Raw genomic sequence first — 21,604 nt, 5'->3', positions numbered from 1 at the left:
TATTAATATTGAAGGAAGTGACTGGTGCAAGTCTCCCCACCATCCTTATCCAAAAGCAGCCATCCCTAGTAAATGTTTGCACTAAAAATACAGGACACACTTATTTCTGACTTTCCAAACAGCTTATTAAATAAATAAATAACACTGAGCTTTATTTAAAGGTTCCAGCCAGGTGCAGTGGCTCATGCCTATAACCCCAACATTTTGGGAGGCCACGGCGGGAGAATCATTTGAGGCCAAGAATTCAACAGCAGCCTAGGCAACACAGCCAAACACTGTCTCTACAAAAAAACTTAAAAATTAGCTGGGTGTAGTGGCTCACACCTGTAGTCCCAGCTACCAGGAGGCTGAGGCAGGAGGAGTGCTTGAGCCCAAGAATATAGGTTGCAGTGAACTATGATTACGCCACTGCACTCCAATATGGGCAACAGAACAAGACCCTGTCTCAAAAATACAAAAATAAAAATAAAGGTTTCCTTACTATTAAGTGACATTTACTGTATTAATGTCAATACAGTAACAACACTCAAATTATCAGAAACTGTAAAAGTTTCCAGTTTTTACTGGAAATAAAAACTGGGCCGGGCGCAGTGGCTCATGTCTATAATCCCAGCACTTCGGGAGGCTGAGGTGGGCGGATCACTTGAGGTCAGGAGTTCGAAACCAGCCTGGCCAACATGGCAAAAACCTGTCTCTACTAAAAATACAAAAATTAGCCAGGCATTGTGGCACACACCTGTAATTCCAGCTACTTGAGAGACTGAGGCAGGAGAATCGTTTGAACTGGGGAAGCAGAGATTGCAGTGAGCCGAGATCGTGCCACTGCACTCCAGCCTGGGTGACTGTCTCAAAAACAAAACAAAACAAAACAAAAACAAAAACTGGAAGGGGGGTGAGGCGACTCATGCCTGTAATCCCAGCACTTTGGGAGGCCAAGGTGGGAGGATCACTTGAGCTTGGGAGTTTGAGACCAGCCTGGGCAATATAGTGAGACCCTGTTTCTACAAAAAATTTAAAAATTAGCAGGGCGTGGTGGCACACGCCCGTAGTTCCAGCTACTCAGGAGGTATAGGTGGGAAGACTGCTTGAGCCTAGGAGGTTGAGGTGCACGGGGCGAAGACTGAGCCACTGCACTTCAGCCTGGGCGACAGAGAGAGAACCTGTCTCAAAAAAAAAAAAAAAAAAATTCCCTCCTGAGTTTGAAGATAAAGCAAAGATTCTAGAAGCATTTAAGGAACATTAACCAAGCATCTCATTTGCTACGCACAGAAGGGTACTGTATTAAAATTATGATCTAACTAACCATTGCCTCACTGTAATCCTAAGCCTCTTTGAACCTTAGCCTTCTTAAATGTAAAATAGGAATTTTTAAAAGACGATCTTTTGGGACTCTTCCATCACTGACATTCTTTTATTTGACATGCAGAGATCTGTGCTCATTCAGGGTTGAGTGGAATGGGATTTAAAGCACTTATCAAGTATATAACTGAGTTCCAACTGTTTTCAACTTCACATCTGATTCCCAAGAATGAAGCAGAAAATGAAGATGTTTGCATGTGGGCTTCCTAGATTGAGTATCTGACACAAGAAAAGCTTGCCAAGAGCCAAGTAGGCAGTGCGAAGGAGAAGTTATCTTCCCCTGAATACGTCCTTTATCTCTCTGGGTTCAGGGAATACTGTGAAAAAATGGATCACTAAACCTTTTCCAAACCCTTTCCCTTTACTTTGTAGGCTGATCTCACATCCATGGTCCCTTAGATCCAAGGCTTTTAGGAGCTTGGGTCCTCACAGCCCTGTTCCGAGACTCAGGAACTCGGAGTCTCAAAGCCCGGATCCCGTCCCCAAAGAAGCCCCAGTCTTCACTGCCCGCTTCTGTTCCCTTCCAAACTCAAGTTTTCTCTGTCTGCTTCTGCCCCTCAGGAACCTAAGTCTTCGCTGCCCCGTTTCTGAATCCTTAGGAGCCCGGGTCTTCACTGTCCCGCTTCTGCCTCTTAGGAGCCCAAGTCCTCACCGCTCCACTTTTACCTCTCCGGAGCCCGTGTCTTCACGCCCCGTTCCTTTCTGACCCTCTTCTCGTAGGAGTGCGGGTCCTCATAATCCTGCTCCTCTCAGACCACTTTCCCTCAGATGCCGGAGAACTAGCATCCGTCCCCGTTCCCTAAGTCCCGTCTTGGAGCCCGGGTCCCCACAGTCGCGTCTTCTCCGAGCCTGATCCTCTCAGTCAGTCCCTTCCCAAGAGCCTGAATCCTCACAGCCCCGTCTCGTCCACAACCTGGTCCTTCGAACACTGACCCACTGTAGGTCTGGGTCCTGACTCCCTCCTCCCGCTCTTGTTCCTCAACTGCCAGGGCCCAAGACTCACAGGCAGCAGCGTCTATCTCCCCATGATATGCGGAGACTGCCCCAGTGAAGCGTTCGTCTCAGCAGCCGGTCCGACTGCGCGGCCCTCCCCGACTACTTCCGGCACCGCTCCCCGCCTCCAACCCGGAAACGCGCGGCTCTTCCGGCCGGCGGGCGCGCGCCTCGCTTGCGCAGGCGCAAACTGCCCTCCGACACGTGGTGGCGATGTTGAGCCGTGTGTAGCTACACCCTGCAGCTTGCGCTTTTAACTGCTTGTGGTTGACTGGCAGCTCGAGCGAGCTCTGTGTATTCCAACCCGGCGTTAAGAACCCTTCATTAGCTTTTCTTCCCGACGCTGCTTATTTATCTATCGGTAGCATGACGGGTAATTGACGCCCTCGGATGGCTTTGAGGTCGCCATTTTTGGTTGGTGCCTTTGTCATGGTGTCAGGACTGGGATATCATCTGGGACACATTACCCCACAGGTATCCTGTTGGACCTCAACGAGGAAGTTGGCAACAGAGGAACCAGGAGATGAGAGAGATCGGTTGGTTGTGCCTGTGAACTGGCAATTCAGTAATAACAATTGAGTGCTTACTATTTGCCGGGAATTGTGCTAATCCGTTTACCTCCTTTACGCCATTTAATCATTTAGAGGAGACCTGTGAGAGATTAAGCAAAGTTCTAGCTAATAAGTGCAGAGCCTCAGCTTAAACTCAGAACTCAGTACTAAGCCAAAGCCTGTCCTGTAGCATTCTCTAATGCTTTCAGTTTTTCGGCTGTCAAATGCTTGGTGAGAACTGCTGTTATGTGGCTCACGCCTGTACTCCCAGCACTTTGGGAGGCCAAGGAGGGTAGATCACGAGGTCAGGAGTTCAAGACCAGTCTGGCCAAGATGATGAAACCCCGTCTCTACTAAAAATGTAAAAAATTAGCCGGGCGTGGTGGCATGCGCCTGTAATCGCAGCTACTCCGGAGGCTGAGGCAGAGAACTGCTTAAACCTGGAGGGGCGGAGGTTGCAGTGAGCCGAGATCGCGCCACTGCACTCCAGCCTGGGCAACGGAGCGAGACTCTGTCTCAAAAAAAAAGAGAACATATGTTATTTTTTACTGTATGCTGGAATGTCAGGCATGCAAGTAAGACCCAATTCCAGCATCTGTAAGGTTCACGGTAAGATGGAGAAGAACCCACAAACACACCAAAAATTGTATAAAGAGCTGTGTCAGGCCAGAGTGAGCCACAGTATCTGCCAGCAGAAATTAGGAAGAGGTGCCCAGATTGGTGCGGCATCCTGCCCTGTCTTTATATCTTCCTATTCCTCATCCTACCACGTTCCCAATCCGCCCTCTACACTGCCACCCAATCCAAATTCTCAGATTCAAGTCCTCATGAACATTGGGCTCCAAGCTGTATTCCTAGCCTTATTTCCTTGCCACTGCTCTCCATTCTTTTTAGGGTCTGGCATACCACTTTTTGTTGTTGAATACCTATACATCTTTTTTAAGACCCAGGTTGAATGTATATACATTCATTTGACAAGCGTTTGTCTCATTGTGTGACAAGCCTTTTGCTATGTGCCAAGTACATAACTGGTGGCTAAGACGGATGATATCCTTGTCTTTAGAAAGTTTGCAACCTAGAGTGGGAAACAGACCATTAGCAACTGCACAAATGGAATAAGCCAGACTTATCTAGCTGGCTGATGGCCTGAGCCATGATCCTCAGTAAGGAAAACACTTAGTCAAGGACCAAGATGGCCAAGGTGGCTGGAGCTTTGGTAACCAGGAAAGACAGTGAGTTTGGAGAGGTAGGCAGGGGTTTGTTATAGTCTGGACCTTTTAGACTAGACTATGATGGGGACTTGAGATTATATTCAGTATGCAATGGGAAGGTATTGGAAGAACAGTGAAATTATGGCGATTGTTACATGATACAGGGTCTCACTCTGTCACCAGGGCTGGAGTGCAGTGGCGCAATCATAGTTCACTACAGCCTCAAACTCCTGTGTTCAAGCGATCCTCCTCCACCTCAGCTTCCCAGGTAGATTTTCTTTTTTTTTTTTTTTGAGATGGAGTCTTGCTCTTTCGTCCAGGCCGGACTGCAGTGGCGCTATCTCGGCTCACTGCAAGCTCCACCTCCCGGGTTCATGCCATTCTCCTGCCTCAGCCTCCCTTGTAGCTGGGACTACAGGCGCCTGCCACCGCACCCGGCTAATTTTTTGTATTTTTAGTAGAGACGGGGTTTCACCGTGTTAGCCAGGATGGTCTCGATCTCCTGACCTCGTGATCCGCCCGCCTCAGCCTCCCAAAGTGCTGGGATTACAGGCGTGAGCCACCGCGCCCGGTCTCTCTTTTTTTTTTTTTTTTTTAAGAGATAGGGACTGGAGGCCCTGGCTCACACCTGTAATCCCAGCACTTTGGGAGGCCGAGGCAGGAAGATCATGAGGTCAGGAGATAGAGATCATCCTGGCCAAAATAGTGAAACCCCGTCTCTACTAAAAATACAAAAATTAGCTGGGCGTGGTGGCGCACGCCTGTAACCCCAGCTACTCAGGAGGCTGAGGAAGGAGAATTGCTGGAATCCGGGAGGTGGAGGTTGCAATGAGCGGAGATTGAGCCAGTGCACTCCAGCCTGCGTGACGGGAGCAAGACTCCATCTCAAACAAAACAACAACAACAAAAAACAGATAAGGCCAGGCCGGGCACTGTGGCTTACGCCTGTAATCCCAGCATTTTGGGAGGCTGAGGCAGGTGGATCACTTGAGGTTAGGAGTTCGAGACTAGCCTGGCCAACAGGGTGAAACCTACTAAAAATATTTTAAAAATTAGTCGGGTGTAGTGGCGCGTGCCTGTAGTCCCAAGCTACTCAGGAGGCTGAGGCATGAGAATCACTTAAACCTGGGTGGTAGAGGTTGAAGCGAGCCGAGATGGTGCCACTGCACTCCAACCTGGGCAACAGAGTGAGACTGTCTGGAAAAAAAAAAAAAAGAGAGAGAGATAAGGTCAGATGTGGTGGCTTTACACCTGTAATCCCAACACTTTGGGAGGCACAGCAGGAGGACTGCTTGAGCCCAGGAGTTTGACCGGCCTGGGCAAGATAGGGAGACACTGTCTCTAAAAAAAAAAAAAAAAAAAAAAAAAATTAGCCTCAGCATGGTGGTGTGGACCTGTAGTCCTAGCCACTCAGGAGACTGACAGGCAGGAGGATCTGCTTGAGCCTAGGAGTTCCGGGCTGCAGTGAGCTATGATTGCACCACTGCATTCCATCCTGGACAACAGAGCAACACAGTGTCTCAGAAAGAGAGAGAGATAACACTGGTGGATGGTAGGAAGAGCAATTGACAGCACCATCTCTGGGCTTCTCACAAGTTTATACATCTGCTTCCTATTACAATGTAAGAGCTGTTTGTTTATCTCCTTTCTCTTGTGACTTCTACTTTGTAAAGAGCAGGGACCTCCATGTATTATTAAAATATATTAAAGAAAGTAAAATACCTAACAGTCTATATTTTTTGTTGAAAACATTTTACTTTATTATCTATTATTATTTTTTTGAGACGGAGTTCGCTCTTGTTGCCCAAGCTGGAGTGCAATGGCACAGTCTTGGCTCACTGCAACCTCTGCCTCCCAGGTTCAAGTGATTCTCCTGCCTCAGCTCCCTAGTAGCTAGGATTACAGGCACCCGCCACCACACACGGCCAATTTTCTTTTCTTTTTTTTTTTTTTGAGACGGAGTCTCGCTCTGTTGCCCAGGCTGGAGTGCACTGGTGCGATCTCGGCTCACCACAAGCTCCACCTCCTGGGTTCACGCCATTCTCCCGCCTCAGCCTCCTGAGTAGCTGGGACTACAGGCGCCCGCCACCACACCCGGCTAATTTTTTGTATTTTTAGTAGAGACGGGGTTTCACCGTGTTAGCCAGGATGGTCTCAATCTTCTGACCTTGTGATCCACCCGCCCCGGCCTCCCAAAGTGCTGGGATTACAGGCGTGAGCCACCACAGCCAGCCAATTTTTTGTATTTTTAATGGAGACAGGGTTTCACCATGTTGGCCAGGCTGGTCTCAAACTCCTGATCTTAGGTGATCCACCCGCCTCAGCTTCCCAAAGTGCTGGGATTACAGGCATGAGCCACCGTGCCTGGCCTGAAAACATTTATTTATATGTATACAATGTGTACATACATAGAAAGCAGTCTGGCAAGATAAACACTAAACTGTTAACAGTTTGGAGGAAGCATTTTCACATTTTATATCATCTCTGTGCTGTTTCAATTTCTTTACAATTGTCACATATTGTTTTTTTTTATTTTCTTGAGACGAGATCTTCATCTGTCACCTAGGCTGGAGTGCAGTGGCATGATTATGGCTCACTGTAGCCTTGACTTCCCCGGCTCAAGCGATCCTTCTGCCTCAGCCTCTGGGGTAGCTGGGACCACAGGCCCATGCCACGATGCCCGGTTAATATTTTATTTTGGGGTAGAGACGAGGTCTCTATATGTTGCCCAGAGTGGTCTCAAACTCCTGGGCTCTCAAAGTGTTGGGATTACAGGCATGACCCACAGCAACCGTCCATCATTATCCATAAAAAAAATGGGAACAGGCTGGGCATGGTGGCTCACGCCTATAATCCCAGCACTCTGGGAGGCCGAGGCGGGCGGATCACAAAGTCAGGAGATCCAGACCATCCTGGCTAACACGGTGAAACCCCGCCTGTACTAAAAATACAAAAAATTAGCCGGGCATGGTGGCCGGCGCCTGTAGTCCCAGCTACTTGGGAGGCTGAGGCAGGAGAATGGCGCGAACCCGGGAGGCGGAGCTTGTGGTGAGCCGAGATCGCGTCACTGCATTCCAGCCTGGGCGACAGAGCGAGACTCCGTCTCAAAAAAAAAAAAAAATTGTGTTGATAAAGATCTACTTCCGTCATCTGAGGAACAGTATTTCATTTTTCACATTAATGCTATGCTGTACCTTATTCTACAACTCTTTTCACTCGATTTAAAAAAAAAAATTCTAATACTCATTCGAAGTGCAGCATATAGCGTGCCACAATATGAACACACCATGACAATCAGCTTATGTGTGACCTTGCGACCTTGTGCTTCCACTGCACGCCTGCCTGGGCTGCTCCAAGGTGGTGGCTAGGGGTGGCACAAGTTACACATTTTCAATTTGTATAGGTTGTGATTCTTGTTTTCCCCAGATACCTACAGCCTCTGAGAGCCGGTATTCCAACGCCACAAGACGCCTTATGTCGTGAGCAGTTGACAACAGAGACCCAGCGCTTACTGCAACCGGAAGGAGCAGTTCCTCCCTCGCTCGCGCAGCCGCTCTTCCCCGCCACTCCCTGGGTGCCTGCCAGCACCTTCCCAGCAAGCCCTGCGTATATTTGCATATCAACTCACGTCTTTTTCTTCTAACTAAAAATCGAAAGCACAAATTCTAGATTCTCCTTGTGAAGTCTTCCTTTCACTTCAGAAGAAATGGAATTCGCTCTTCAACTTCAGGAAGTTGAAATAAAGAGTTGCTTGGATTTTGTGGTCACCTTTACCATAAAATGGATTTGATAACACTGCCACCCTGCTTTGGTACTGGAGAAAGCAAAAAGGGCTTCTGTCGTGAGTGGCACACGTAGGGCAACTTGATTGCTCTTCGTGCGGAATCGACATCAAGAGATTTCGGAAGCATAATTTTTTGATATTTGGGCAGCTGGTGATCGTTGGTTCCGGCGCCCTGCTTTGATGTTTTATATTAGATAATATGATGTGTTTCTGTAGTTCGGAGAGGATGTATGTTGTTTTTCCACGTTACGTGGTTATTTGTGTGAGCTCAGTGACAATTAGCAGGCTAATTAGTTAGTACAATATGTAAGTAGCAAGGTAATATGGAACTGTACGCTGGGATTGAGAAAGTGGAGGTGGGTTAATCCCGTGTGTTCTCGTGTGGGAGGCCAGCTTGAGCAACAAAGCAGGAGATCCCAAAAGCTATACGTGCGTGGTGGCGCGCGTATGAGAAAATTATTTGGCGACTGTGTTACAATATAGCAGCAAATGGAATAAACCTAGTCCCTGACTTCAGGAGACCTGCCTCAGCCCCCGGAGTAGCTGGGACTACAGGCGTGCGCCTCCGCGCCCAGCTAGTTTTCGTATTTTTGGTAGAGACGGGTTCACCATGTTGGCCAGGATGGTCTCCATCTCTTGATCTGGTGATCCGCCCACCTTGGCCTCTAGGAGTGCTAGGATTACAGGCGTGGCCATCGCGCCCGGCTTGCAATGTTATTTTATGAAGCAGAGGAAATTGAAATTACCTTCACCAGCCCTTAGCAAACTTTTTCTATGCCTTTTGCTATATACAAAAGATTAATTCAAGGCCGGGCGCAGTGGCTCACACCTGTAATCCCAGCACTCCTAGAGGCCGAGGTGGGCGGATCACCTGAGGTCGGGATTTCAAGACCAGCCTGACCAACATGGAGAAACCCCTTCTCTAACTAAAAATACAAATTAGCCGGGCGTGGTGGAGCGTGCCTGTAATCCCAGTTACTCAGGAGGCTGAGACAGGAGAATTGCTTGAACCCAGGAGGCGGAGGTTGCAGTGAGCCGAGACCGCACCATTGCACTCCAGCCTGGGCAACAAGAGCAAAACTCCGTCTCAAAAAAAAAAAAAAAAAGATTAATTCAAAATGGATCAAAGACCTAAATGCCTAAATGTAAGACCTTAAACTATAAAACTCTTAGAGAAAACACAGGGGAAAATGACATCGAATTTGTCAATGATTTCTTGGATATAACACAATGGTGCACAAGCAACAAAAAATAAATTGGTCTTCATCAAATTTTAAAATGTTAACATTAATTTTAAAATTAAAATGAAAAACCCGGCCGTGTGCGGTGGCTCACGCCTGTAATCCCAGCACTTTGGGAGGCCGAGGTGGGCGGATCACCTGAGGTCAGGGGTTGGAGACCAGCCTAGCCAACATGGTGAAACCCCGTCGCTCCTAAAAATACAAAAATTAGCCAGGCCTGGTGTCAGGCGCCTGTAATCCCAGCTACTTGGGAGGCTGAGGCAGGAGAATTGCTTGCACCCGGAAGGCGGTGTTGCAGTGAGCCGAGATCGTGCTACTGCACTCCAGCCTGGGCAACAAAGTGAGACTCTGTCTCAAAAAAAAAAAAAAAGCCGGGCATGGTGGCTCACGCATGTGATCCCAGCACTTTGGGAGGCCGAGGTGGGCAGATCATGAGATCAGAAGTTCAGGACCAACCTGGCCAATATGGTGAAACCCTGTCTCTACTAAAAATACAAAAAAAATTAGTTGGGCGTGGTGGTGCATGCCTGTAATCCCAGCTACTCGGGAGGCTGAGGCAGGAGAATCGCTTGAATCCAGGAGGCAGAGGTTGCGGTGAGCCGAGATAGCATCATTGCACTCCAGCCTGGACAAGAGCGAAACTCCGTCTCAGAAAAAAAAAAAAAAAAAAAGAAAACCCTTGTACTGTACATCAAAGGACACTATCAACAGAGTGGAAAGACAATCCACAGAATCAGAGAACATATTTGTAAATAATATATCTGATAAGAGATTAATATCCATAATACATAAGGAACTCATAACTCAACAACAACAACACAAACCCAGCCCAGTTCAATAATGGGCAAAAGGACTTGTATAGACATTTCTCCCAAGATGGCCAATAAGCACATGAAAAGATGCTCAGCATCACTAATCATTAGGAAAATGCAAATCAAAACCATAATGAGATAGCACTTCACACCCATTAGGATAGCTATTATTAAAATATATATATCAGGAGTCTCTCTGAGCCTACTCTGGCCCAAGAGGCTGCCAGACAATAATTCAAAATAACAATAATTCAAAATAACAATAATAATAATAATAAAGACCATTGCTACGGCTCACACATGTAATCCCAGCACTATGGGAAGCCAAGGTGAGAGGATCCCTTGATACCAGGAGTTCAAGACCTAAAGATATCTCTACAAATAATTTATAAAATTAGCTAGGTGTGGGCCAGGCATGGTGGCTCATGCCTGTAATCCCAGCAGTTTGGGAGGCTGAGGCGAGTGGATCACTTGAGGTCAGGAGTTCGAGACCAGCCTGGCTAACATGGTGAAACCCCATCTCTGCTAAAAATACAAAAATTAGGCAGGCATGGTGGCGGGTGCCTGTAATCCCAGCTACTCGGGAGGCTGAGGCAGGAGAATTGCTTGATCCCAGGAGGCAGAGGTTGCAGCGAGCTGAGATCGTGCCACTGCACTCCAGCAATACTCTGTCACATAAAAAAAATAAAATAAATAAAATAAAATAAAATAAAATAAAGTAAATCAACACAGTCCGGGCACAGTGGCTCATGCCTGTAATCCCAGCACTTTGGGAGGCCAAGGCAGGCAAATCACTTGAGATCAGGAGTTTAAGACCAGCTTAGCCAACATGGTACCAAAATCTGTATTAGTCAGGGTTCTCTAGAGGGACAGAACTAATAGGACATATGTATATATGAAAGGGAGTTTATTTTTATTTTATTTTATTTTTTAAAACTTTTTTGAGATGGAGTCTTGCTCTGTTGCCCAGGCTGGAGTGCAGTGGAGCAATATTGGCTCACTGCAACCTCTACCTCCCATGTTCAAGCAATTCTCCTACCTCAGCCTCCTGAGTAACTGGGATTACAGGCGCATGCCACCATACCTGGCTAAGTTTTGTATTTTTTTTTTTAGTAGAGACAAGGTTTCACCATGGTGGCCAGGCTGGTCTGTAACTCCTGACCTTGTGATCTGCCTACCTCGGTCTCCCAAAGTGCTGGGATTACAAGTGTGAGCCACCTCACCTGGCCAAAGGGAGTTTATTAAGAAGAATTGACTCACATGATCACAAAGTGAAGTCCCATGATAGACCATCTACAAATCGAGAAGCAAGGAAGCCAATAGTGGGCTGGGCACGGTGGCTCATGCCTACAATCCCAACACTTTTGGAGGCCAAGGCGGGCGGATCACCTGAGGTCAGGATTTCAAGACCAACCTGACCAATATGATGAAACCCCGTCTCTACTAAAATAAACAAAAATTAGCGGGGCATGGTGGCATGCGCCTGTAATCCCAGCTACTCGGGAGGCTGAGGCAGGACAATTGCTTGAACCCCGGAGGCAGAGGTTGCAGTGAGCCAAGATAGCACCATTACACTCAGTCTCAAAAAAAAGGCCCGGCGAGGTGGCCCATGCCTGTAATCCCAGCACTTTGGGAGGCCGAAGCAGGCGGATCACGAGGTGAGGAGATCGAGACCATCCTGGCTAACACGGTGAAACCCCGTCTCTACTAAAAATATAAAAAATTAGCCCAGCGTGGTGGCAGGCGCCTGTAGTCCCAGCTACTCGGGAGGCTGAGGCAGGAGAATGGCGTGAACCTGGAAGATGGAGTTTGCAGTGAGCCGAGATTGTGCCACTGCACTCCAGCCTGGGCAACAGAGCAAGTCTCTGTCTCAAATAAAAAAAAAAAAAAAAAAAGGAAGCCAATAGTAGCTCAGTCTGAGTCCCAAAACCTCAAAACTAAGGAAGCCAACAGTGCAGCCTTCAGTCTGTGGCCAAAGGCCCAAGAGCCCCTGGCAAACCACTGGTCTAAGTCCAAGAGTCCAAAAGCCAAAGAACTTGGAGTCTGATATTTGAGGGCAGGAAGCATCCCACATTGGAGAAAGATGAAGCCTGGAAGACTTAGCAAGTCAGCTTCTCCCACCTTCTGTCTGCTTTATTCTAGCCGCGCTGGCAGCTCATTGGATGGTGCCCACCCAAATTGAGGGTGGGTCTGCCTCTCCAAGTCCACTGACTGAAATGTTAATCTCCTTTGCCAAAACCCTCACAGACACACCCAGGAACAATATTTTGCATCCTTCAATCCAATCAAGTTGATAATATGTATATATATATTTTTTGAGATGGAGTCTTGCCCTGTCGCCCAGGCTGGAGTGCAGTGGTGCAGTGGTATGATCCCAGCTCATAGCAACCTCTGCCTCCTGGGTTCAAGTGAGGCTCCCACCTCAGCCTCCTGAGTAGCTGATATTACAGGCGTGTGCCACTGCACCTGGCTAATTTTTGTATTTTGAGTAGAGGCAGGGTTTAACCATGCTGGTCAGGCTGTTCTTGAACTCCTGATTTCCAGTGATTGGCTTGCCTCGGCCTCCCAAAGTGCTGGGATTACAGGTGTGAGCCACCAGGTCCGGTCTGATATGAAGGTAATAAATCTTACGTCACACGTTTGTTTTTTGAGACAGTCTTGCTCTATAGCCCAGGCTGGAGAGCAGTGGCACAATCTCGGCTCACTGCAACCTCCACTTCCTGGGTTCAAGCGATTCTCCTGCCTCAGCCTCCCAAGTAGCTGGGACTACAGGCACCCGTCACCACGCCTGGCTAAGTTTTTTTTGTTGTTGTTGTTTTGTATGTTTAGTAGAGACGGGGTTTCACTGTGTTAACGAGGATGGTCTTTATCTCCTTACCTTGTGATCTGTCCGCCTCGGCCTCCCAAAGTGCTGGGATTATAGGCGTCAGACACTGCATCCAGCATTTTTTTTTTTTTTTTTTTTTTTGAGACGGAGTTTTGCTCTTGTCGCCCAGGCTGGAGTGCAGTGGTGTGATCTCAGTTCACTGCAACTTCCACCTCCCAGGTTCAAGCGATTCTCCTGCTTCAGCCTCCCGAGTAGCTGGGATTACAAGCGCCCACCACCACGTCTGGCTAATTTTTTTGTATTTTTAGTAGACACGGGGTTTCACCATATTGGCCAGGCTGGTCTTGAACTCCTGACCTCAGATGATCCACCTGCCTCAGCCTCTGAAAGTGCTGAGATTACAGGCGTGAGCCACCATGCCCGGCCAATTTTTTTTGTATTTTTAGTGGAGATGGGGTTTCACCATGCTGGCCAGGCTGGTCTTGAACTCTTCACCTCAGGTGATCTGCCTGCCTCGGCCTTCCAAAGTGCTGAGATTATAGGGGTGAGCCACTGCGCCTGGCCTAGGAGGCAATCTTAACTTCCAGTTTAATGGAATCCTTGTGCCTCCTGGTGGCAGCGTTCCTCCCTCTAGAACTAAGACCTCTAGGTCAGCAGAACATAATGCCGTGGGAACAGGAAGCAAGAAGTTTGCCAGTGTATCACTAAGGGTGATGGTGAGTGGTGCCACTTCCATTTCCACCTCTTGATTCCTGGACCTCGAATCCTGGCTATGGGAGAAACAGTACCATATATTGGACACCGATTCAGAGCATACACAGCCTTCTGGAGAACTTTTCCCCAGCCCTGCAAAGAATTGTCACCTAGTTGGTGTTGTAATTGTGACTTCAAAAGGCCATTCCGCTGTTCTATCAATCCAGCTGCTTCAGGATAATGGGGAACATGGTAAGACAAGTGAATTCCATGAGCAAGAGCCCACCGTCGCACTTGTTTAGCTGTAAAGTGAGTGCCGTGGTCAGAGGCAGTGCTGTGTGGAATACTGTGATGGTGGATAAGGCATTCTGTAAGTCCATGGATGATAGTCTTGGCAGAAGCATTGCATGCAAGATAGGCAAACCCATATCTAGAGTAAGTGTCTATTCCAGCGAGGACAAACCTCTGCCCTTTCTGTGATGAAAGAGGTCCAATATAGTCAAACTGCCACCAAGTGGCTAGATGATCACCTTGAGGAATGGTGCCATATCAAGGGCTCAGCGTTGGTCTCTGCTGCTGGAAAATTGGGCATTCAGTTGTGGCCGTAGCCAGGTCAGCCTTGGTGAGTGGAAGTCCATGTTGCTGAGCCCATTAGTTTGTTTTTTTTTTTGACGGAATTTCACTCTTGTTGCCCAGGCTGGAGTGCAGCAATGGCACGATCTTGGCTCACCACAACCTCCGCCTCCTGAGTTCAAGCAATTCTCCTGCCTCAGCCTCCCGAGTAGCTGTGATTACAGGCATGCACCACCACACCTGGCTGATTTTTTTGTATTTTTAGTAGAGACAGGGTTTCTCCATGTTGGTCAGGCTAGTCTCGAACTCCTGACCTCAGGTGATCCATCCGCCTCGGCCTCCCAAAGTGCTGGGATTACAGGCGTGAGCCACCGCGCCCAGCCTATTGCTGAGCCCATTAGTAACCTTCATCCCTGCCACCGTGGCCACTTTGTTCATGGGCCCATTGGGCGATGACAGGGGTTGCTGGGGAAAGAGGTTGAGTGGTGTCCACAGAACAAGTCATCCTATCCACTTGATTATTAAAATTCTCCTCTGCTGGCTGGGCGTGGTGGCTTAAGCCTGTAATTCCAGCACTTTGGGACCCCGAGGCGGGCAGATCACGAGGCCAGGAGATCGAGACTATTCTGGTTAACAGGGTGAAACCCTGTCTCTACTGAAAATACAAAAAAATTAGCCAGGTGTGGTGGCACACACCTGTAGTCCCAGCTACTCTGGAGGCTGAGGCAGGAGAATTGCTTGAACCTGGGAGGCGGAGGTTGCAGTGAGCCGAGATCGTGTCACTGCACTCCAGCCTGGCAACAGAGCAAGACTCCATCTCAAAAAAAAAAAAAAAAAATCTCCTTTGCTGAGGTCACCCTTTGGTAAGCATTCACATGGGATATAAATATCTTCACAGTTTTTGACCACTCAAAGAGGTCCATCCACATACCTCTTTCCCAAATGTCTTTCTCACCAATTTTCCAATCATGCTTCTTCCAAGTCCCTGACCATCCAGCTAAAACATTGGCTACAGCCCATGAATCAGTATATAATTGCAAATCTGGTCATTTCTCCCTCTAAGCAAAAAGCACAACCAGGTTCATTCCTCAAAGTTCTGCCCGCTGGGAGGATTTCTCTTCACCGCTGTCCTTCAGGGATATCTTAGAAAGGGGCTGTAGTGATGCAGCTGTCCACTTTCAGGTGATGCCTGCATATCATGCAGAGCTATCTGTAAACCAGGCCCTATTCTTCTGTTCCTCTGTCAGCTCATCGGGAGAACTCCCCATGAGGCCACTGGTGCAGGCTGGGGGAGAGAAGGCAGGGTGGCATGAGTGGGGGCCATGGGCATTTGAGTCGCTTCCTCATGCAACTTGTGTCTTCAGGACCTGCTCCAACCCGATCACATATATACCACCTCCATTTGATAATGGAATGCTGCTGTGCACACCCAACTTTATGGCTAGATGGGTCAGAAAGCACCCAGTTCATGATAGGCAGTTCAGGTCGCATGGTGACTTGATGACCCATAGTCAAACGTTCAGTTTCTACCAAAGCCCAGTAATAGGCCAAGAGCTGTTTCTCAAGAGGAGAATAGTTATCTGCAGAAGATGGCAGGGTCTTGCTCCACAATCCTAGAAGCCTCTGTGTGATTCACCTACGGGGGCCTGCCAAAGGCACCAAACAGCAACCTTATCTGCCACTGACACCTCAAGCACCATTGGATCTGCTAGGTCATATGGCCCAAATGGCAGAGCAGCTTGCACAGCAGCCTGGACCTGTTGCAGAGCCTTCTCCTGTTCTGGACCCCACTCAAAACTGGCAGCCTTTCGGGTCACTTGATAAATGGGCCAGAGCAACACACCCAAATGAGGAATGCGTTGCTCCCAAAATCCAAATAGGCCCAGTAGGCACTGTCCCTGTTTCTTGGTTGTAGGAGGGGCCAAATGCGGCAATTTATCCTTCACCTTAGAAGGAATATCTCGACAGGCAAGTCCCCACACCACTGAACCCCTAGAAATTTCACTGAGGTAGAGGTCCCTGAATTTTAGTCAGATTTACTTCCCATTCCCCAGCATGCAAATGTCTCACCAATAAGTCCAGTGTGTTTGTTACATCTCTCTCACTGGGTCTAATCAGCATAATGATGTCATTAATGTAATGGACCAGTGTGATTTCTTATGGAAGGGAAAAGTGATCAAGATCTCTGCGAACAAGATTATGACACAAAGCTGGAGAGTTGATATACCCCTGAGGTAGGATAGTGAAAGTATATTGCTGGCCTTGCCAGCTGAAGGCGAATTGCCTCTGGTGGGCCTTATGGACAGGAATGGAGAAAAAGGCTTTTGCCAAATCAGTAGCTGCATAACAGGTACCAGGAGATGTGTTAATTTGCTCAAGCAATAAAGCCACATCTGGTACAGCAGCTGCAACTGGAGTCACCACTTGGTTAAGCTTACGATAATCCACTGTCATTCTCCAAGATCCACCTGCCTTCTGCTTCAAATAGGAGAGTTGAACGAGGATGTGGTGGGAACCACCACCTCTTTGTCTTTCAAGTCCTTTATGGTGGCACAAATCTCTGCAATCTCTCCAGGGATGCAATATTATTTTGCTTTTGTTGCCCAGCCTGGAGTGCAGTGATGCAGTCTTGCCTCACTGCAAACTCCACCTCCCGGAATCAAGTGGTTCTCCTGCCTCAGCCTCCCGAATAGCTGGGATTACAGGCAACTGCCACCACACCTGGCTAATTTTTTGTATTTTTAGTAGAGACAAGGTTTCATCATGTTGGCCAGGCTGCTCTTGAACTCCTGACCTCAGATGATCTGCCCGCCTCAGCCTCCCAAAGTGCTAGGCTTACAGGTGTGAACCTCTGTGCCGGGCCCAATATTGTTTTGTATTTACTATTTTTCTAGGCAGAGGCAGCTCTAATAGCTTCCATTTGGCCTTTCCCACCACAATAGCCCTCACCCTACTGCTCGGGGAGCCATTGTGGGGATTCTGCCAGCTAGTAAGCATGTCTATGCCAATTATGCATTCTGGCACTGGGGAAATGACCACAGGATGAGTACAGGGACCCACTGGACCCATCGTAAGTTGGACCTGAGCTAAAACTCCAGTAATTACCTGACCTCCATAAGTCCCTACTCTAACTGGAGGACCACAGTGATGTTTTGGGTCCCCTGGAATAAATGTCAGCTAAGAGCCAGTGTCCAGTACTCCCTCAAAGGTCTAATTATTCCCCTTTCCCTAATGCAGTTAACTTAGCCCAGAGGTCTCCTTGGGGAAATATGGGAGACCACCACGCCTGGCCGGTTCTCTGTTTTATAATTCAAATTAGTCTTTTGTCCACTCAACCTGGAAATTTTCTATTTATACAAATTAAGAATGCAGTAGGTGCTGGGCATGGTGGCTTACACCTGTAATCTCAGCACTTTGGGAGGCCAAGGCAGCAGATCACATGAAGTCAGGAGTTTGAAACCAGCCTGGCAACATGGTAAAACGCTGTCTCTACAAAAATAAAAAAAAATTGGGCCAGGGACAGTGGCTCATGCCTGTAATCCCAGCACCTTGGGAGGTCAAGGCAGGTGGATTACCTGAGGTCAGGAGTTTGAGACCAGCGTGGCCAACATGGCGAAACCTGGTCTCTACTAAAAATTTACAAAAATTAGCCAGGCGGGCTGGGCGCAATGGCTCATGCCTATAACCCCAGCATCTTGGGAGGCGAGGCAGGTGGATCACCTAAGGTCAGGAGTTCAAGTCCAGCCTGGCCGATATGACAAAACCCCGCCTCTACTAAAAATACAAAAAAATTAGCCGGGCATGGTGGCGGGCACCTATAATCCCAGCTATTTGGGAGGCTGAGACAGGAGAATCGCTTGAACCCGGGAGGTGTAGGTTGCAGTGAGCCAATATTGTGCTATTGTACTCCAGCCTGGGTGACAAGAACAAAACTCCATCTCAAAAAAAAAAAAATAAATTGGGCTGGGCGTAGTGGCTCATGCCTGTAATCACAGCACTTTGGGAGGCTGAGTGGGGGTGAATCATTTGAGGCCAGGAGTTCGAGACCAGCCTGGACAACATGGTAAAACCCCGTCTCTACTAAAAATGCAAAAGTTAGCTGGACATGGTGGCATGGGCCTGTAGTCCCAGCCTGTAAAAACCTTTGTTGAACCTGGGAGGCAGAGGTTTCAGTGAGCCGAGATTGCACCACTGCACTCCAGCCTGGGCAACAGAGCAAGACTCCCTCTCAAAAAAAAAAGAAAAAAATTAACTGGACATGGTGGCACATGCCTCTAATCTCAGCTACTCGGGAGGCTGAGGCGGGAGAATCACTTGAACCCAGAAGGGGGAGGATGCAGTAACCCGAGATCACACCACTGCACTCCAACCTGGGCAACAGAGCAAGACTCTGTCTCAAAAGAAAAAAAAAAAAGAATTCAGTAGGCTTTCTATCAATGAGTCAGACTATTCCGATTGCTGCTTTGCCTCTGCTGTCCATTACGGTAACTACATCTTCTTTGCCTTTGATGGTTGAGTGCTGCAACTTGGCTCCTGCCACCTTGGGATTTAATTATTCCCACTGCGTTTAAGTTTTCCAATTGAGTGAGTGCAGTTCCCACTGTACGATCTGGCATACAGAGAGGAGCAATCACAGAGCTCTTCAAGGACACGGGTGCTCCCTTCAGAAATCTGTTTCACAAAGTTATACCCTATGGTGAAGGATAGGTCTTCTGGACCCTCCCAGTGGGGATGAGTAGGTCTAAAGTGACTAATCCACTCGAGCATTCCAATTTCCCTGAGCCTTTGGATCCCTTCCTCTACATTAACCCAAGGGAGATTGGAATGCTACTAAAAATACAAAAAGGTGGGCTTGGTGATGTGCGTCTGTAATTCCAGCTACTAGGGAAGCTGAGGCACGAGAATCTCTTGAACCTGGGAGGCAGAGGCTGCAGTGAGCGGAGGTCACATCACTGCACTCCAGCCTGGGCGACAGAATGAAGACCCTCTCAAAAAAACAAAAAAAAGGCCAGGCGTGGTGGCTCACGCCTGTAATCCCAGCACTTTGGGAGGCCGAGGCGGGCGGATCACGAGGTCAGGAGTTCGAGACCAGCCTAACCAACATGGTGAAACCCCGTCTCTACTAAAAATACAAAAATTAGCTGGGTGTGGTGGCGCGTGCCTGTAATCCCAGCTACTCTGGAGGCTGAGGCAGGAGAACTGCTTGAACCCAGAAGGTGGAGGTTGCAACTGGGCAACAGAATGAGACTCATCACAAAAAAAAAAAAATTAGCTGGGCGTGGTGGTGTGCACCTATCGACCCCGCTACTTGGGAGGCCGAGGCAGGAGAAATGCGGGAACCTGGGAGGCAGAGATTGTAGTGAGCTGACAGTGCGTCACTGCACTCCAGCCTGGGCGACAGAGTGAGATTCCGTCTCAAAAAAAAGACAAAAAGGAAAAAAATCGACACAGGGTAGGGTGCGGTGGCTCACACCTGTAATCCCTGCACTTTGAGAGGCCGAGGTGGGTGGATCACCTGAGGTCAGGAGTTCGAGACGAGCCTGGCCAACATGAGGATACCCTGAATCTACTAAAAATACAAAAAATTAGCTGGGCGTGGTGGTGCATGCCTGTAATCTCAGCTACTCAGGAGGCTGAGGCAGAAGAATCATTTGAACACAGGAGGTGGAGGTTGTAGTGAGCCGAGATCGTGCCACTGCAGTCTGGCCTGGGCAACAAGAGGAAAACTCCATCTCAAAAATGAATAAATAAATAAACAAACAAAAAAACACAGAATAAACATGTGATCCAGCAATTCCTCTTCGGGTTATAGACGCAAAAGAATTGAAACCAGGAACTTGAACAGATATTTGTACACCCGCGTTCATAGCACCATAGCAGCATTACTCACAATAGCCAAAAAGTATAAACAATTCAAATGTCCATCAAAGGATAAATGGATACACCAAATGAATGGATGTCTATACAATGGAATTATTATTTGGTCATAAAAAGGAATGAAGTACTGAAACATGCCATGGCATGAATTAACTTTGAACACATTATGCCAGGTTAAATAAACCAGACTCAAAAGGACAAATATTGTACAATACTACTTATATGAAGCACTTAGCATAGTCAAATTCTGGCTAGGCACAGTGGCTCATGCCTGTAATCCCAGCACTCTGGGAGGCCGAGGTGGGCAGATCACTTGAGGTCACAAGTTTGAGACCAGCCTGGACAACATGGTGAAACAACGCCTCTACCAAAGATACAAAAATTTGCTGGGTGTGGTTGTGCACGCCAGCAGTACTACTACTCTGGAGTAGCTATTCTGGAGGCTGAAATGGGAGAATTGCTTTAACCTGGAAGGCAGAGGTTGCAGTGAGCCAAGATTGCACCACTGCACTGTAGCCTGGGTGACAGAGCGAGACTCTCTCAAAAAAAATGTCCAAATGGTAAACTTTATGTAATGTCTATTTTATCACAATAAAAAATTAAAAGTTAATTTAAAAATGAAATAATGTAAAAGGAAAGATATTGAAGAGTAAGATTTTGAGTGTGCCTGTGATATACCTGACACTGAGCTGGGAGGTGGTCACTGGTTCAGGGAGCTTACATGCTAATCAGCCAACAGTGTGTAGGCCAAGTGTCCACATCATGCCTGGTAGAGCAGAAGTGCTCATAAATGTAGTTATTATTTGATAACCCTCAGCTCACTTTTGAAAGTAAGCAGGATTCCAAATTAAACCACCTTGGAGAAGTCTTATGACACGATGGTGACATTCTGTCTCCCAGTAAAGAATCTGTTTTTGCCTGGGCTCAGTGGCTTACGCCTATAATCCCAGGACTTCGGGAGGCCGAGGTAGGTGGATCACCTGAGGTCAGGAGTTCGAGACCAGCTTGGACAACATGGTGAAACCCTGTCTCTACTAAAAATACAAAAATTAGCCGGGTGTGGTGGCGAGGGCCTGTAGTCCCAGCTATTCAAGAGGCTGAGGCAGGAGAATCGATTGAACCCAGGAGATGGAGGTTGCAGTGAGCCAAAATGGTGCCACTGCACTCCAGCCTCGGTGACAGACTGAGACTCTGTCTCAGAAAAAACAAAAAGAATCTGTTTTTTCAGGCCAGGTGTGGTGGCTCACGCCTGTAATCCCAGCACTTTGGGAGGCCAAGAAGGGCGGATCGCTTGAGGCCAGGAGTTTAAGACCAGCCTGGCCAACATAGTGAAACCCTGTCTTTACTAAAAATAAAAAAATTAGCTGGGCATGGTGGCGCGTGCCTGTAGTCCTAACTACTCAGGAGGCTGAGGCAGAAGAATCGCTTGAAAACGGGAGGTGGAGGTTGCACTGCGCTCCAGCTTGGTCAACAGAGTGAGACTTTGTCTCAAAAAAAAAAAGATTCTGTTTTTTCCTTTTTTGTGCAGAACAATAGGAACATACTAGCAAAAAATCTTATTGTAAATTTCTCAAATTGTTGTACTGATCAATGTGTAACCTGTGGGACACTAAATAGGATGCTGATTTTTTTTTTTTTTTTTAAGATTAACTGAAGCGCACCTCTGGAGGCTAAGGTTGGAGG

General features: G+C 47.8%; 1 protein-coding gene, 1 long non-coding RNA gene and 1 other non-coding gene across 8 annotated transcripts in view; 2 read left to right on the top strand and 1 right to left on the bottom strand.

The window, feature by feature from the left end:
- The window catches only part of TAF12 (TATA-box binding protein associated factor 12), a 57,411-nt gene extending 54,916 nt beyond the window's left edge, over window positions 1-2,495 (bottom strand). The window contains exon 1 of one of the 6 annotated variants that reach the window (XM_063713889.1): window positions 2,363-2,495. The gene's annotated coding sequence lies outside the window, so the exon portion shown is untranslated. The other 5 variants (XM_063713891.1, XM_054538773.2, XM_063713904.1 and 2 more) reach the window with 5 other exon arrangements.
- Window positions 2,496-2,542: 47 nt separating this feature from the next.
- LOC103888643 (uncharacterized) lies at window positions 2,543-9,815 on the top strand. The gene is made up of 2 exons (XR_653076.4): window positions 2,543-2,888; window positions 7,541-9,815. It is a non-coding gene; the product is annotated as an uncharacterized LOC103888643 (long non-coding RNA).
- LOC112131415 (U11 spliceosomal RNA) lies at window positions 7,940-8,073 on the top strand. The gene has a single exon (XR_002913492.2). It is a non-coding gene; the product is annotated as a U11 spliceosomal RNA (small nuclear RNA).
- Window positions 9,816-21,604: the final 11,789 nt, after the last annotated feature.

The sequence above is a fragment of the Pongo abelii genome, chromosome 1 (assembly GCF_028885655.2).
Source record: "Pongo abelii isolate AG06213 chromosome 1, NHGRI_mPonAbe1-v2.0_pri, whole genome shotgun sequence".
In the NCBI taxonomy this organism is placed as follows: Eukaryota; Metazoa; Chordata; class Mammalia; order Primates; family Hominidae; genus Pongo; species Pongo abelii.
The sequence above is the reverse complement of the archived record's forward strand: the minus strand, read 5'-3'. Positions and strand labels throughout refer to the sequence as shown.